This window comes from Nicotiana tabacum, chromosome 23 (genome assembly GCF_000715075.1).
Source record: "Nicotiana tabacum cultivar K326 chromosome 23, ASM71507v2, whole genome shotgun sequence".
Taxonomy (NCBI): domain Eukaryota; kingdom Viridiplantae; phylum Streptophyta; class Magnoliopsida; order Solanales; family Solanaceae; genus Nicotiana; species Nicotiana tabacum.
The window spans coordinates 113,907,670-113,924,819 of NC_134102.1; positions in this window are offsets into that span (position 1 = coordinate 113,907,670).

Below are 17,150 nucleotides of genomic sequence, written 5' to 3' on the forward strand. Positions count from 1 at the left end.
ACGGCACCTTGCGGCGCTACTTGCACGAGGCCTCTCCGTTCAGTTGCCAAAAGCCATCAACCGCCACGAGCGATGCCAGACACAACTCACAACAACCGATGGCAATCGGAACGTACTGAGTTTAGCCCCATGCGCACGGCACCTTGCGGCGCTACTTGCACGAGACCTCGCCTTTCTGTTGCCAAAAGCCATCAGCCGCCCCGAGCGATGTCGCCTCCCGATTTTGCCCGCAACATCCAATGGCAATCAACATGTACTAAGCTTCGCCCCATGCGCACGGCACCCGGAGGCGCTACTTGCATGATGCTCCGCCTTTCGTTGCCAAAAGCCAATGTTTGCCACGAGCGGTGTCACCACCAGGCGTACTACGAGCCCACATGAGTACTTGCCGGCACGGTTTGCGAACATCGGGGACGTAGCACGGACAAGCCGTGCATGCCCCCAATGCCCACGCCCCATGCCAGCGTCCCCCATGCATGCCCGCCCCTTCCTGGCAGCAAGCACCTGAGGTGCCTTTCAACACCTCTACCCCCCTTATATATGCTTAAAAAAAATCAAGTTTCAGGAGTAGACATGTTTTGGCCAGAGAATCATAATAGACATGTACAACACCAAATAGCACAAACCAAAGTACAACATAGCTAATATATTAACAAATGACTTTTAAACATTGTAAATGATATTTTTTACAAAAAATAATATTTTTTTTTAAATATTTTAATTAAAAAACGAAAAATACTTAATAAAATACTAAAAAATATGAAAATTATTATAAATATAGAAAAAACAATGGAGAAAAATTCCAATACATCTTGTAATAATATAACACATATAAGATTAAATATTTTTATAAAAAAGTGACATAAAAACTATTTAAAATTACAAAAAAATGCATAAAAATTAATAAAAATAGATAAAAAATAGGTAAAATACATAATATTATTATAAAAGTGTATAGATGACCAACCACCAATAACCATGACGCACATCCATTGTGACAACCACCATAAGTGATTCCGATATCAAACCACCATTGCAAACCACCAAGCGTCGCACCAACCGTCGCCGGTCACTACCGCTCGAACCACCGCAATTTTCCACCACCGCCAGCCACGACCACCAACCACCAACATCATTGCGCTTGACATCTTGTTAAACATTGGCTAGCACTAGATATGGTGCGACGTGGTGCGACGTCGTGCCATGGCCACGCCCTGCCATGTCCTGCGTCCTGCCGTGGCCATGTCCTGTCATGTCCGACGCCGTGCCATGAGACGTCCGATGTCGTGCCATGGCCACGCCCTGCGTCGTGTCATGGCCATGTCCTTCCACGTACGACGCCGAGCCATGGCCACGTCCGACGCCGAGCCATGGCCACGCCCTGCCATGTCCTGCGTCCTGCCATGTCCTGCCATGGTCATGTCCTGCCACGTACGACCACGCCCTGCTATGTCCCATCATGTCCTACGTCGTGCGATGGCCATGTAATACCACGTCCGATGATGTGCCATGGCCACGCCCTGCCATGTCCCATCATGTCCTATGTCGTGCGATGGCCATGTCCTACCACGTCCGACGCCGTGCCATGGCCACGTCCGACGCCGTGCCATGTCCCGCAGCGTCCGACGTCGTGCCTTGGCACATCATTCTTGGCTTGTGCCTTGGCATCGCACACGACACCTCGAAAAACCTCTCATGTCCTGCATCATGCCATGGCCATGTCCTGCCACGTCCGACATCGTGCCATGACCACGCCCTGCCATGTCTTGCGTCCTGCCATCGCCATGTCCTGCCACATCCGATGCCGTGCCATGGCCACGCCGTGCCACGCCCTGCCATGTCCTGCGTCCTACCATGGCCATGTCCTGCCACGTCCGACGCCGTGCCATGGCCACGCCCTGCCATGTCCTGCGTCCTGCCATGTCCTGCATCCTGCCATGGCCATGTCCTGCCACGTCCGTAGATTGTTTGAAACTTTTCCAACTCACTGCACCACTATTTAAGGTGAATACATAACCAGAAATAGATTTGCTATCATCTCTATCTGAAGAGAAACTTGCATCAGTATAACATTCAAGTTTTAATTCAGAATCTCCATAAATGAGTAATTGGTCTTTAGTCCTTCTTAAGTACTTAAGAATGGTCTTCACCACCTTCCAATGTTCCTCACCAGGATTTGCCTGATATCGGCTAGTCACTCCAAGTGCATAAGCCACATCAAAACGTGTACATGTAATGGTATACATGATAGCTTCCGCTACACTAGCGTATGGGATCCTACTCATGCGTTCTCTCTCTTCAGGTGTTTTAGGACAATCCTCCCTACTGAGAGTAATTCCACTGCCTATCGGTAGATAGCCTCTTTTGAAATTATCCATGTTATACCTCTTAAAGATTCAATCAATGTATAAGGACTGGAAAAACCCAAGCAGCTTCCTAGATCTATCTCTATAGATCTGTATTCCCAATATATAAGCTGCTTCTCCCAAGTCTTTCATGGAGAACTGTTCAGATAGCCGAATCTTAGTACTTTGCAATGTTGGTATATCATTTACTATGAGCAATATATCATCAAAAAATTGTTAAAGCGAATATTCCAACTTCGAGAAGCTTGCTTTAGTCCATAAATGGATCTTTTGTAGCTTGCAAATTTTATTATGATCAGATGGAGATGTGAAACCTTCAGGTTGTGTCATGTACACATCCTCTTTTAGCTCATCATTAAGGAAAGCTGTTTTCACATCCATTTGCCATATTTCATAATCATAGTAGGCTGCTATAGCAAGGAAAATCCGAATTGATTTGAGCATTGCCACGGAATAGAAAGTCCCGTCATAGTCGACTCCTTCTTTCAGACGATATCCCTTGGCAACAAGATGGGCTTCGTAGGTGTCCGCCTTTCTGTCTGCTCCAATCTTTTTCTTAAAAACCCATTTACAACCTATAGGTTTTATATCCTTTGAAGGTTCAACTAAAGTCCATACATTATTTTCCTTCATGGATTCCATTTCGGATTCCATGGCCTTTTGCCATTTCTCATAATCAGAACTTTGTATAGCCTCTTCGTAGGTCTTAGGGTCATCATCATTATGATCAACCTCATTTGATACATCATCCTGTACCATTAGATTTAATCTAGTTGGTACATGACGTTCTCATGTAGACCTTCTAAGAGGTGCTTGTACAACTTGTTCACCTTGTGCTGGATTTGGTTATTGTTCAATTTGGTTTGGAACTGGTTCATTAACCTATTCTTGAACTACATTTAGTTATTGAACTTCAACCTTTGAAAATGGCAACTTCCTTGTCAACTTCAAAACATCCAATAAAGGTTCTTCAACTTGTGTCTCATGATCTTGATTTTGTGTTGATTCATTAGTTTCTTGAACTTGATCAAGTTCTATTTCTCCACTATAATTTCCTCCCAAAAGAAATTCCCTTTCCAAAAAGGTTGCTCCTCTAGCCACAAACATTTTATAGTCAGAAGGGTGATAAAAATAATATCCCATTGTTTCTTTGGAATACCCAATGAACCTACACTTATCAGATCTTGAGTTAAGTTTATCAGATTGAAGTCTCTTAACATAAGCTGGACAACCCCAAACTTTAATATGCTTAAGATTAGGCTTACGTCCTTTCCATATCTCATATGATGTTGTAGAGATTGACTTAGTGGGAACTTTATTAAGTAAGTATGTTGTTGCTTCCAAAGCATATCCCCATAAATTTATTGGAAGATCAGTGAACCCCATCATAGATCTCACCATATCTAATAAGGTTCGATTTCTCCTTTCAGACACACCATTGTGTTGTGGTGTTCCTGGAGGTGTCCACTGTGAGAGAATCCCATTCTCTTTGAGATATCTGGTAAAATCTTCACTAAGATATTCTCCACCTCTATCAGACCTTAGTACTTTAATACTTTTACCAGTTTGTTTCTCAACTTCACTACGGAAACTTTTGAACATTTCAAAAGATTCAGATTTGTGTTTCATAAGATACACAAATCCATATCTTGACATATCATCAGTGAAGGTGATGAAGTAAGAATATCAACATCTAGCTTGAATTTTCATGGGCCCACAAACATCTGCATGAATTAGTCCCAATAATTCAGTAGCTCTTTTTCCACTTCCAGTAAATGGAGATTTGGTCATTTTTCCTTTGAGACAAGATTCACAAGGTGGATATGATTCAAAATCATACTTATCAAGGTACCCTTCCTTGTACAACTTGTTAATTCTTTTCTCTCCAATATGACCAAGTCTACAATGCCAAAGGTATGTATGATTTACTTGATCATCTCTTTTCCTCTTAAGACTTGAAACATGCATAATCTAATTAGCATTCACATTAGGTAAGACATAAACATCATGTTGGAGATAGCCATTCACATATAAATTATCACCATAATAAATAGAGCAAATACCATTGCTTATGTTAATGCGAAACCCACGCTTGTCCAACATAGAAGCTGAAATTATGTTCAAAATAAATTTAGGAATATAATAACAATCATCTAACATAAGTATTTTGCCCGAAGGCATTATTAAAGAAATTGATCCTACAACTATGGCTTCAACTTTTGCACCATTTCCAACTTGTAGATTAACTTCTCCTTTCTTTAGTATCCTACTTATCTTGAACCCTTGCGACATATTGCAGATGTTATAACCACTGCCAGTAACTAATACCCACAATGAAGAATTATTAGTAGCTAAAGAAACCTTGAAAACATTTTTCATTAATGTCTCACCTTATTTCTTGTCCTTAAGAGTTGCAAGATACTCCTTGCAGTTTCTCTTCCAATGCCCTTTCTTCTTAGAGTGAAAACATTCGGCATCATATACTGACTGCAAGATCAAATCTTCAGAAATCGTTTTTCCAAGCTTGTACCCCAACTTCTCATATTCTTCAGTAAGAACAATCACATGATTGACAAGGGGTTCAACTAGAGAGTTTTCAATGTCCAATTGTGTATCAACCGTCTTCTTAACATATTCAATGATTGCAGTTGGATCCATATTTTGATGTTTCCTCTGGAGTTCAGAACTCATAGAAGCGAGAATGATGCGTTTAATAGCAAGGCATTCTTCCAAGTGTTTCTGATAAACCTTGGTGCCTTGAACATCATTCTCTGGTGGGATTATCTTTGCAGGATTATCGATCACATCAATGAGCTTTTCATGCATGAGAACAATTCTTAAATTTCTATACCAGTCATCAAAGTTTGGTCCTACCAACTTGTTGGTCTCAAGTATTTCACGCAGTGATATAATAGACATATTGAGAAATCTAAATATGGAAAAGAAAAGGCGATAATATAAGGACATATTTACATATATATCATAAAGACATGAACTTTTATCTAAATGATATTTCCACTAATTATTTTAAACTATTTACCCCCATTATAGTTTAAGAAATCTCTATTTTTTTAGTGGAGTAAAGGAATCCTATAACAATATGTATGAGCCCCTTAGATGTCAAGTCGTTTCTCACGTATATTTTAAAGATAGGTACTTTTACCAATTATATCCCCATACAATATCCTTAAATAGCTCTATGTCAAATAATCCCTTGGTAGTCAGGTCGATCCTATTGGCATAGTTGAGTTCAACCATCATGAAAGCAAAGAACTTATTAAATTTTATACTCCCCCGGGTAGTCCAGGCATCTACTATAAAATTAAATAATTCTTTCAATCCATATATCTAATGCAATAAATAATTTTAACGTATTCTCGAACTATAAGTCTCCTAGTTGTCAGGCCGCTCCTTATAAACAAGAAATAAATAAAATTATTTATTTTGATGGATAGCTTTACAATAAAATATCTTATATTTTATTATTTAAGAGCTCAAATTTTAGTAAGAGGGAATTGTTACTAAAATAATTTTTAATAACATAAAGATCAAATCTTTTATAGAATGTGAATTTAGTTCAAGTTGTCTACATGCTTAGTCCTAAATTAATTTACACCACATGTAATAAATAATTCAAAATTATGTAATGAATAAGCACGTGACATAAAAACGAAATTCAACATCTTCTAACATGTTTATCTTATATGTCACATAAAATAATTCATGCTAGAACATTATTATTAATTTATAGCTCATAAACTAATAACAATTAAAATAATTGTATAATCTAATAACCTATTATAGATTACCGTCGTATTTTGTACGAAATTTTAAATTCAAGTTACGAACTATCTCAATAGTTTAACTTATATGAATACATATTTTATTCACAATAAAATAATATCAATCCATATGCATTCAAATAATTTGACTATTGCACAAGACACATGTATTATGGTTTGAACTCTTCAAATATAATCTTAAAATATTTCGTAAAATTTGCTTAGACACAATAAACCACGGCTCTGATACCACTGTAGGATTGCGTAGAGGTGTTCATAACACGCAACGGAAGACAATAACAATCCTAGGCAGAACTTTTCGTATTTAAAATTTATTTATACGTCAAAGATCGGATCTAAGACGTACCTGGTGAAGAGAGTCTCGTTTTAAATTTCTTCGATAGTGTGAAGACTCTATGCATATCCACACCGAGACTGATCCTTGCTATCAATTCTTTGATCAATGAAATCCCGCGAACAAATTGAATGAAAATATTGTGTTGAAAGTTTTCTCAAAAATCTCAACTCAAAGGTAGAAGAACAAGAAATAATTTTCTTGTACTAGTATTTTCTATCTTGGCTTTATATTGCACTATTACTTTCTTAAAGCAATTTTCTTCTCAAGAATAACTCTCTTGGTTTTTATATGACTTTACAATATGTATAAGATCTATATCTTCCTAATTCTTAATTAGGACTCACACATATATATACACATAATTTCCATTGGAAAATACAAATCAAATACCTTATGGTAAATATTTAAAAAACATGTAACTCATTTATGGAATTCAATTCTAAATTGAATTCTACAAATTAGTCAACATTTTAAAATAAAACATGTAACTCATTTATGGAATTCAATTCTAAATTGAATTCTACAACTTAGTCAATATTTTAAAATAAAAGGATGAAACTCATTTATGAAATTTAATTATAAATTGAATTCTACAATTTAGTCATACTTTTAAAATAAAAACATGTAACTCATTTATGAAATTCATATACACAAATATTAATTATAATTACCAAGTACACACACGCAACCCACACACACACACACACACACACACACACACATATATATATATATATATATATATATATATCAACCAAGAGATGTAATTTAATTTTCTTATTTAAAATAGAAAACTTCAACTTGTCCACAATATTAATTATATCCTCTGTGCTAGCAAAGAATATAATAATATTTTATTTGGACTAATAACTAAATTTATTTGACTAATTAAATTCTTTAATTTAATTATCAAATAATAAAGTAATTAATCCTTTAGCAAAGATCAGAACACTCGTTAGTGTGCGACCCCATAGGTTCAATACTAAACCGGTAGTAAATTGCTTCTCAGAGAACCGTATGTCAGACTTTCCGTCACGACCCAAAATCTCACCCGTCGTGATGGCGCCTATCTCAATACTAGCCAAGCCGAAAATCTCAATAAACCACAATTTATCTTAAGTTTGAAAATATAATATTTTAATAAAATCTAAAAATCTTACAATTACTGATACAACCACTCCCAAAAAGTATAGTCTATATTAGTCTGAGACCAAATACAGTTAACAAAGAAATAGAGAAGGAGAGACAAGGTCTGCGGAACATGGTAGCTACCTCAAAATCTCCTAAAAATCAACCGCGCGAAAGGATCAACACCCGCTATGTCCGGGAACACCTGGATGTGCACACGAAGTGCAGGGTGTAGTATGAGTACAACCAACTCAGCAAGTAACAATAATAAATAAGGAACTGAAGATGGTAACGAACTACTCAGTTATGGTTCATTTCTAGTAATTCTAGCAAAAGAATAGACATGCAATCAAATCTGGCAGTTTAATGTCAAATTATTTTTTTTATGCAGTTCCTGTTCATGTATTCCATATATCAACAATCTTTCAAAGATTTCACAACAATGACAGATAGCAAATAAGTGCAACAACAAATGGAAATCAAGTACAACCTCTTAGGACAACAACCACTCACTGTGCTCCTAGCCCTCATCACTCACAGGGCTCCCAACCCTCATCACTCACTCTCAATGGGTACCTGCGCTCACTGGGGGTGTACAGATTCATGAGGGGCTCCTACAACCCAAGCGCTATAAGCACGGACAACTCACATGCCATAATATAAATATCTCGATCCGCACGGCCAACTCATGTACTGCACGACCAACTCACGTGCTGCACGGCCAACTCACGTGTAATAATAATATAAGGATCCGCACGGCCAACTCACGTGCTGCACGCCAATAAGGCATGCTGCAGGTGGGCAATCCCGATCCATAAAATATCCTCACAATCAGGCCCTCGGCCTCCCTCAGTCATAAATCTCTCCAGTCTCTTGGGCTCTCAATAATCATGAAATCAGCCCAAACAACAATGATATGATGTATCAATAATAATAACAGAGACTAAGATAAAATGTGCAAGTAAAAACTGAGACTGAGTAAATATAGCATTTAGCAGGCAATTCAACAAGTACACGACCTCTTTGGGTCCCAACAGTACTATCACATAGCCTAAGCATGATTTCTAACATGATTTACAGTCAAATTTTATCAACACATAGAGGGCATATAGCTAACAACAAATTATTCAACTTTACAGTTTTTCGGGACGGACCAAGTCACGATCCCCTCGGTGCACGCCCACACGCTCGTCACATAGCATGTGCGTCACCTCCAAAATAGTCACATGATACCAAAATCCGGGATTTAATACCCTCAGGACCAGATTTAAAAATGTTACTTACTTCAAGCCGTGTAATTCTTATTATGCAATGTCCTTTCCTCGTGAATTGGTCTCCAAATGCCTGGAATCAGGTCATAAATAATTCATTTTAGTCAATAAAATTCATTGGAATTAATTCCATAAGAAAATAATGAATTTCCATAAAAATCCAAAAATTAGCTCAAAAATCGCTCGTGGGGCCCACATCTCGGAACCCGACAAAAGTTACAAAATCCGAAAGCTCATTCCACCACGAGTCTAACCATACTAATTTTACCAAAATCCGACATCAACTCGACCTCCAAATCATCAAATCTTATTTCCATCCCTAAGTTCAAAACCCCCGATTTACACCTCAAAAATATGTAATCTAGTTTGATTATTCAATGATAATTCAATATTATGGAGTAGAAATGATCATAAGAGACTTACCTCAAGTTTTCCCGTGATAACCTTGCTCAAAATCGCCCAACCCGAGCTTGAAATGCCCAAAAATGGCAAAAGCTTGGAATCCCTTTGTTTTTATACTGCCTAGAGGTTTTCGCACTTGCGGCAACTTGGCTGCTTCTACGCCAACCGCATGTGCGGAAAAAGTCCCGCATTTGGGCCTTTGCCTGCATCTACGCGCCTATTTGCGCTCCTGCGCAAGCCGCTTCTGCGCGCGTCCCTCCGTATCTGTGCTCACGCAGGTGCGGAATTTCCCTCGCACCTGCGACCACTGCCCCACAGTCCATTTGTGCATCTGCGCTTGCCAGGCTCACTTCTGCGAGCTCGCACCTGTGATGGAATTTCCGCAGGTGCGATTGCAGCAGAGGGCAGAAACTTCAGCTATTTCTTCTATGTCCGAATTTGATCCGTTAACCATCCGAAACTCACCCAAGCCCCCGGGACCTCAAACAAATGTACCAACAAGTCCTAAAACATCATACAAACTTAGTCGAGCCTTCAAATCACATCCAACAACACTAAAACACGAATCACACATAGATTCAAGCCTAATGAACTTTGAAATTTCCAATTTCTGCAAATGACTTCGGAACCTATCAAATCACGTCCGATTGACCTCAAATTTTGCACACAAGTCATAAATGACATAACGGAGGTATTCTAATTTTCAGAATCAGATTTCGACTCCGATATCAAAAAGTCAACCCCCCGGTCAAACTTCCCAAAAATTCAACTTCGGCATTTCAAGCCTAATTCTACTATGGACCTCCAAATAATATTCCGGACACGCTCCTAAGCCCAAAATCACCATACGGAGCTATTGGAATCATCAAAATTAAAATCCGAGGTCATTTACACATAGGTCCATATCCGGTCTATTTTTCTAACTTAAATTTTCAATTATGAGACTAAGTGTCTTATTTCATTCTGAATTCCTTTCGGACCCGAACCAACTAACCCGATAAGTCATAAATCAATTGCAAGACATAATTTGAGCAGTAAATTGGGGAATGGAGTTATAATATTCAAAATGACCGGCCGGGTCATTACATTCTCCCCCTCTTAAACAAACTTTCATCCTCGAACGGGTTTACCTGGAGTCTCAAATAAGTGTGGATATTTGTTCCGCATCTCCTGCTCAGTCTCCCAAGTAGCTTCTTCGATTGGCTGGCCTCTCCACTCCAGCTTCATTGATGCTATGTTCTTTGACTTCAGCTTTCGAACCTGCCGGTCTAAAATAGCCATCGGCTCCACATCATAAGTCAAATTACCGTCCAGCTATACTGTACTGAAATCCAGAATGTGAGACGGATCCCCGACATACTTTCAGAGCATGGATACATGGAACACTGGATGAACACTGATAGACTAGGTGGCAAAGCAAGTTCATAAGCCACCTCTCCAATTCTCTTAAGTATCTCAAAAGGCCCAATATACCGAGGGCTCAACTTGCCCTTTTTCTCGAACCTCAACACACCTTTCATGGGTGAAATCTTGAGCAGAACCTTCTCCCCAACCAAGTGAACAACATCACGAACTTTCCTATCGGCATAACTCTTCTATCTAGACTGTGCTGTGTGAAGCCGTTCTTGAATTACTTTGACCTTCTCTAAAGCATCCTGAACCAAGTCAGTACCTAATAGCCTAACCTCACCCGGCTCAAACCAACCCACTGGAGACCGACACCGTCTCCCATATAAAGCTTCATACGGAGCCATCTGAATGCTTGACAGGTAGCTATTATTGTAAGCAAACTCTGCGAGTGGTAGAAATTGATCCCATGAACCCCCAAAGTCAATGACACAAGCGCGTAGCATATCCTCCAATATCTGAATAGTGCGCTCGGACTGTCCGTCCGTCTGAGGATGAAATGTTGTACTCAACTGAACCTGTGTGCCCAATTCTTGCTGCACTGCCCTCCAAAACTTTGAGGTAAATTGCGTACCCCGATCTGAAATAATGGACACCGGCACACCGTGTATGCGAACAATCTCGCGAATATAAATCCCAGCCAACCGCTCCGAAGAATAATTAGTACCGACTGGAATAAAATGCGCAGATTTGGTTAGCCGATCTACAATCACCCAAACAACATCAAACTTTCTCAAGGTCCGTGGGAGCCCAACTACGAAGTCCATGGTAATACGCTCCCATTTCTACTCTGGAATTTCAAGTCTCTGTAGTAATCCGCCCGGTCTCTGATGCTCGTACTTACCTGTTGACAATTTAAATACTGAGATACAAACCCAACTATATCTTTCTTCATCTGCCTCCACCAATAGTGTTGTCTCAAATCTTGATACATCTTCGCGGCACCTAAATGAATAGAGTACCGCGAACTGTGAGCTTCCTGGAGAATTAGCTCATGCAAACCATCTACATTAGGCACACATAGCCTGCCCTGCATCCGTAATACACCGTCATATCCAGTAGTGACTTCCTTGGCATCACCATGCTGAACCGTATCCTTAAGGACAAGCAGATATGGATCATCATACTGGCACTCTCTGATGCGATCATATAAAGAAGACTAAGAAACTAAACAGGCCAAAACTCAATTCAGCTCGGAAACATCCAATCTAACAAACTAATTAGCCAAGGCCTGAACATCCAAGCCTAAAGGCCTCTCTGCTATCGGTAAGTATGCTAAGCTACCCAAACTCTCCGCCTTACTACTCAAGGCATCGGCCACCACATTGGCCTTTTCGGGATGATAGAGAATGGTGATATCGTAATCCTTTAGCAACTCCAACCACCTTCGCTGCCGCAAGTTAAGATCCTTCTGTTTAAACAAATGTTGTAGACTCCGATGATCGGTGTACACCTCACACTGGACACCGTACAAGTAATGCTGCCAAATTTTCAAGGCATGAACAATAGCTGCTAACTCAAGATCGTGGACTGGATAATTCTTCTCATGTACCTTTAACTGTCTGGACGCATAGGCAATCACCCTACCGTCTTGCATCAGCACTGCATCGAGACCAATACGCGACACGTCATAGAACATAGTATAAGACTCTGAACCTCTAGGCAACACCAATACTGGAGCTATAGTCAAAGCTATCTTGAGCTTCTGAAAGCTCTTTTCACATTCATCCGACCACCTGAACTGAATACCTTTCTGAGTCAATTTAGTCATAGGCGATGCAATAGATGAGAATCCTTCCACGAAGAGATGATAATAACTGGCCAAGCCGAGAAAACTCTGAATCTCAGTAACTGAAGATGGCCTGGGCCAACTCTAAACTGCCTCTATTTTCTTCAGATCCACCTTAATTCCTTCACTGGACACTATATGTCCCAAGAATGCCACCGAACTAAGCCAGAACTCACACTTAGAGAATTTGGCATAAAGTTTCTCCTCTCTCAACTATGCAATACAATACCCAAGTGTTGTGCATGTTCCTCCTGGCTATGTGAGTATACCAGGATATCATCAATAAATACCACGATAAATGAGTCAAGATACAGCTGAAATACACTACTCATCAAATGCATAAATGTCGTTGGGGCATTGGTTAGCCCAAAAGACATCAAAAGAAATTTGTAGTGGCCATAACGAGTTTTGAATGTCGTCTTCAGTATATCCGAATCCCGAATTTTCAATTGGTGATACCCAGATCTCAAATCAATTTTGGAGAACACCCTCACTCCCTGAAGCTGGTCAAATAAATCATCAATACGTGGCAAGGGATATTTATTTTCGATTGTAACTTTGTTCAACTGCCTATAATCGATGCACATCCGCATAGTACCATCTTTCTTTTTCACAAACAGAACCGGTGCACCCCAAGGTGACACACTAGGCCTAATAAACCCTCTTTCAAGGAGTTCCTGAAGTTGCTCTTTCAATTTTTTTAACTCGGCTGGTGCCATACGATACGGAGGAGTAGAAATGGGTTGAGTGCCCTGCGCCAAGTCAATACCGAAATCAATATCCCTGTCGGGCGGCATACCCGACAGGTCTGTAGGAAATACATCAGGAAAGTCTCTCACTACTGGTACTGAATCAATAGTAGGAGTATTACATTAACATCTCTCACAAAAGCCAAGTATGACAAACACCCTTTCCCAACCATATGTTGGGCTTTCAAATAAGAAATTACCTTGCTAGGAACAAAATCTAGAGAATCTCTTTACTCAAGCTTTGGCAACCCCGGTATGGTCAACGTCACGGTTTTTGCGTGAGAGTCTAGAATAGCATGACATGGAGACAACCAATCCATAGCCTTTTTTTACATCGAAATCAACCATACCGAGTAATAAGAGATCAACCCTAGTCTCCAGTTCCCCAATAGTTACCACACACGACCGATACACACGATCCACAGTAATAACATCACCCACCAGTGTAGATACACTAACATTGAAACTAAGGACTCACAGAGTATATCCAGATAATGAGCAAAATACGATGATACATATGAATAAGTAGAACCAGGGTCAAATAATATAGAAGCCTCCCTGTGGCACACTGAAACAATACCTGTGATCACTGCATCTGAAGCAACAACATCTTGCCTGGCAGAAAAAGCATAGAATCGGGCCTGACCGCCATCTGATCGGCCTCCCCCTCTTGGGCGACCCCTAGCTGGCTGCTACTTGACCCCCATGCCGAGCTAGTTGGGCGGGTGGTGTAACTGCTGGTGCTGGTGCCGTTGGTCGAGAACTCTGTTGTGGAGCCCCACTCAACTGGCTAGGACAATCTCTCTTGAAATGACCCAATTCTCCGCACTCGAAACAACCCCTCCTCTGATGGAACTGCTGCTCATGATAACCCGAAGCATTACCTGTAGAAGCCTGAGCAGACGAGGCATGATGAGAACTCTGCGCTGGTAGTGCACTGAAGGAAGACTGGCCTGAGTGAGCAGTATAAGAACCGAGGCTAGCTGATGCACCATGATAAACTGGACGACCCGCCTGAGCGTGTCTATAAGAACGACCCCTACCACGGTAAAACTGACCCCTGAAGGAACACCGATGTAATCACCCGTACCACGAGGCCTCTTAGCCTCTTTCTCTCCACGTTCCTGGCTACGAACCATCTCTATCTGCCGAGCAATGTCCACTACCTCATCAAAAGTAGCACCAGATACACTCTCCCTGGTCATAAGTAATCGCAGCTGATATGTGAGGCCATCAATGAACCTCCTAATCCTCTCCCTATCAGTGGGAACCAACCAAACTGCGTGACAAGCCAATCAGAAAATCTCATCTCGTATCGTGTCACGAACATATCACCCTAGCAAAGATGCTCAAACTATCTGCGCAGCTCATCTCTACGGGACTGAGGTACGAACTTCTCCAAAAAGACCACATAGAACTGATGCCAAGTAAGGGGTGCTGCGCCAACAGGCCTACATCTCTCGTAAGTCTCCCACCATCAGAGTGCAGACCCAAAAAACTGAAAAGTAGTGAATGAGACCCCATTGGTCTCCAGAATACCCGATGTCTGAAGTATCCGTTGACACCTATCCAGAAAATACTGAGCATCCTCTGACTCAGTACCGCTAAATGGTGGAGGTCGAAGCCTCTCAAATCTCTCAAGCCTACTCTGCTCATCATCTGCCATAACAGGAACTACCGGGGCCTGAGCAGCTATAGCCGGCTGGGCTGGTAGCACTCCTGGTATCTGAAGTCCCTGCACTACCTTGTCTGGAGTACGGGCAACAGGGGTATGATTACCTCCCCCAGCCTGAGAAGTGGCAAGTGCGGCCTGAGCCGAAACCACCTGAGCAAGACCAGTGCAGGCTGCCAATATCTAGGCCAAAGTCTCCTGAAAGCCTGCAATCTCAATGGGCACAGCTGGTGCCTGAGCTGATCCTATCGGCTCAACTATATTTGGATTCTGCTCCTGAGCTGGAATAACTGGTGGTACTACAGTTTATTTTCCAACTGTGGTACAAGCTACACCTCGGCCCCGGCCTCTACCACGACCCCGACCTCTCGCGGCCCTAACTGGTGGCACTGGTGGTTGACCGTACAATCCAGTAGTATGTGTCCTAACCATCTGTGACAGAATAGATTAATAGAAATTTAGTTTTCGGAATCAACAAATTCGCATGACGGAATACAAGAAAGTGAAGTTTTCCTACGGTTTTTGCAGCCTCTCGAAGATAAGTACAGACGTCTCCGTACCGATCCGCAAGACTCTACTAAACCTGCTCATGACTCGTGAGACCTATTTAACCTAGGCTCTGATACTAACTTGTCACGACCCAAAATCTCACCCATCGTGATGGACCCTATCTCAATACTAGGCAAGCCGAAAATCTCAATAAACCACAATTTCTCTCAAGATTGAAAATATAATATTTAAATAGAATACAAACACTCCCCAAAACCTGGTGTCAGTGAGTACATGATCATCTAATATGAATACAAGTCTAAAAAGTATAGTCTATATTAGTCTAAGACCAAATACAGTTAACAAAGAAATAGAGAAGGAGAGACAAGGTCTGCGGAACATGGTAGCTACCTCAAAATCTCCTAAAAATCAACCGCGCGAAAGGATCAACACCCGCTATGTCCGGGAACACCTGGATGTGCACACAAAGTGCAGGGTGTAGTATGAGTACAACCAACTCAGCAAGTAACAATAATAAATAAGGAACTGAAGATGGTAACGAACTACACAGTTATGGTTCATTTCCAGTAATTCTAGCAAAAGAATAGACATGCAATCAAATCTGGCAATTTAATGTCAAATCATTTTTTTTATACAGTTCCTGTTCATGTATTCCGTATATCAACAATCTTTCAAAGATTTCACAACAATGACAGATAGCAACTAAGTGCAACAACAATTGGAAATCAAGTACAACCTCTTAGGACAACAATCATTCACTGGGCTCCCAGCCCTCATCATTCACAGAGCTCCAAGCCCTCATCACTCACTCCCAATGGGAACCCGCGCTCACTGGGGTGTACAGACTTATGAGGGGCTCCTACAGCCCAAGCACTATAAGCACGGACAACTCACGTGCCATAATATAAATATCTGGATCCGCACGGCCAACTCACGTGATGCACGGCCAACTCACGTGTAATAATAATATAAGGATCCGCACGGCCAACTCACGTGCAATAATAAGACAATAAGGCCTCCTGCAGGCGGGCATCCCCGATCCATAAAATATCCTCACAAACAGGCCCTCGGCCTCCCTCAGTCATAAATCTCTCCGGTCTCTCGGGCTCTCAATAATCATGAAATCAGCCCAAACAACAATGATATGATGTATCAATAATAATAATAGTGAGATAAAATGTGCAAGTGAAAACTGAGACTGGGTAAATATAGCATTTAGCAGGCAATTCAACAAGTACACGACCTCTGTGGGTCCCAACAGTACCAGCACATAGCCTAAGCATGATTTCTAACATGATTTACAGTCAAATTTTATCAATACATAGAGGGCATATAGCTAACAACAAATTATTCAACTTTACAGTTTCCCGGGACAGATCAAGTCATGATCCCCTCGGTGCACGCCCACACGCTCATCACCTAGCATGTGCGTCACCTCCAAAATAGTTAGATGATACCAAAATCTGGGGTTTAATACCCTCAGGACCAGATTTAAAACTGTTACTTACTTCAAGCCGTGAAATTCTTATTCTACAATGTCCTTTCCTCGTGAATTGGTCTCCAAACGCCTGGAATCTGGTCATAAATAATTCATTTCAGTCAATAAAATTCATTGGAATTAATTCCATAAGAAAATAATGAATTTCCATAAAAATCCAAAAATTAGCTCAAAAATCGCTCGTGGGGCCCACGTCTCGGAACCCAACAAAAGTTACA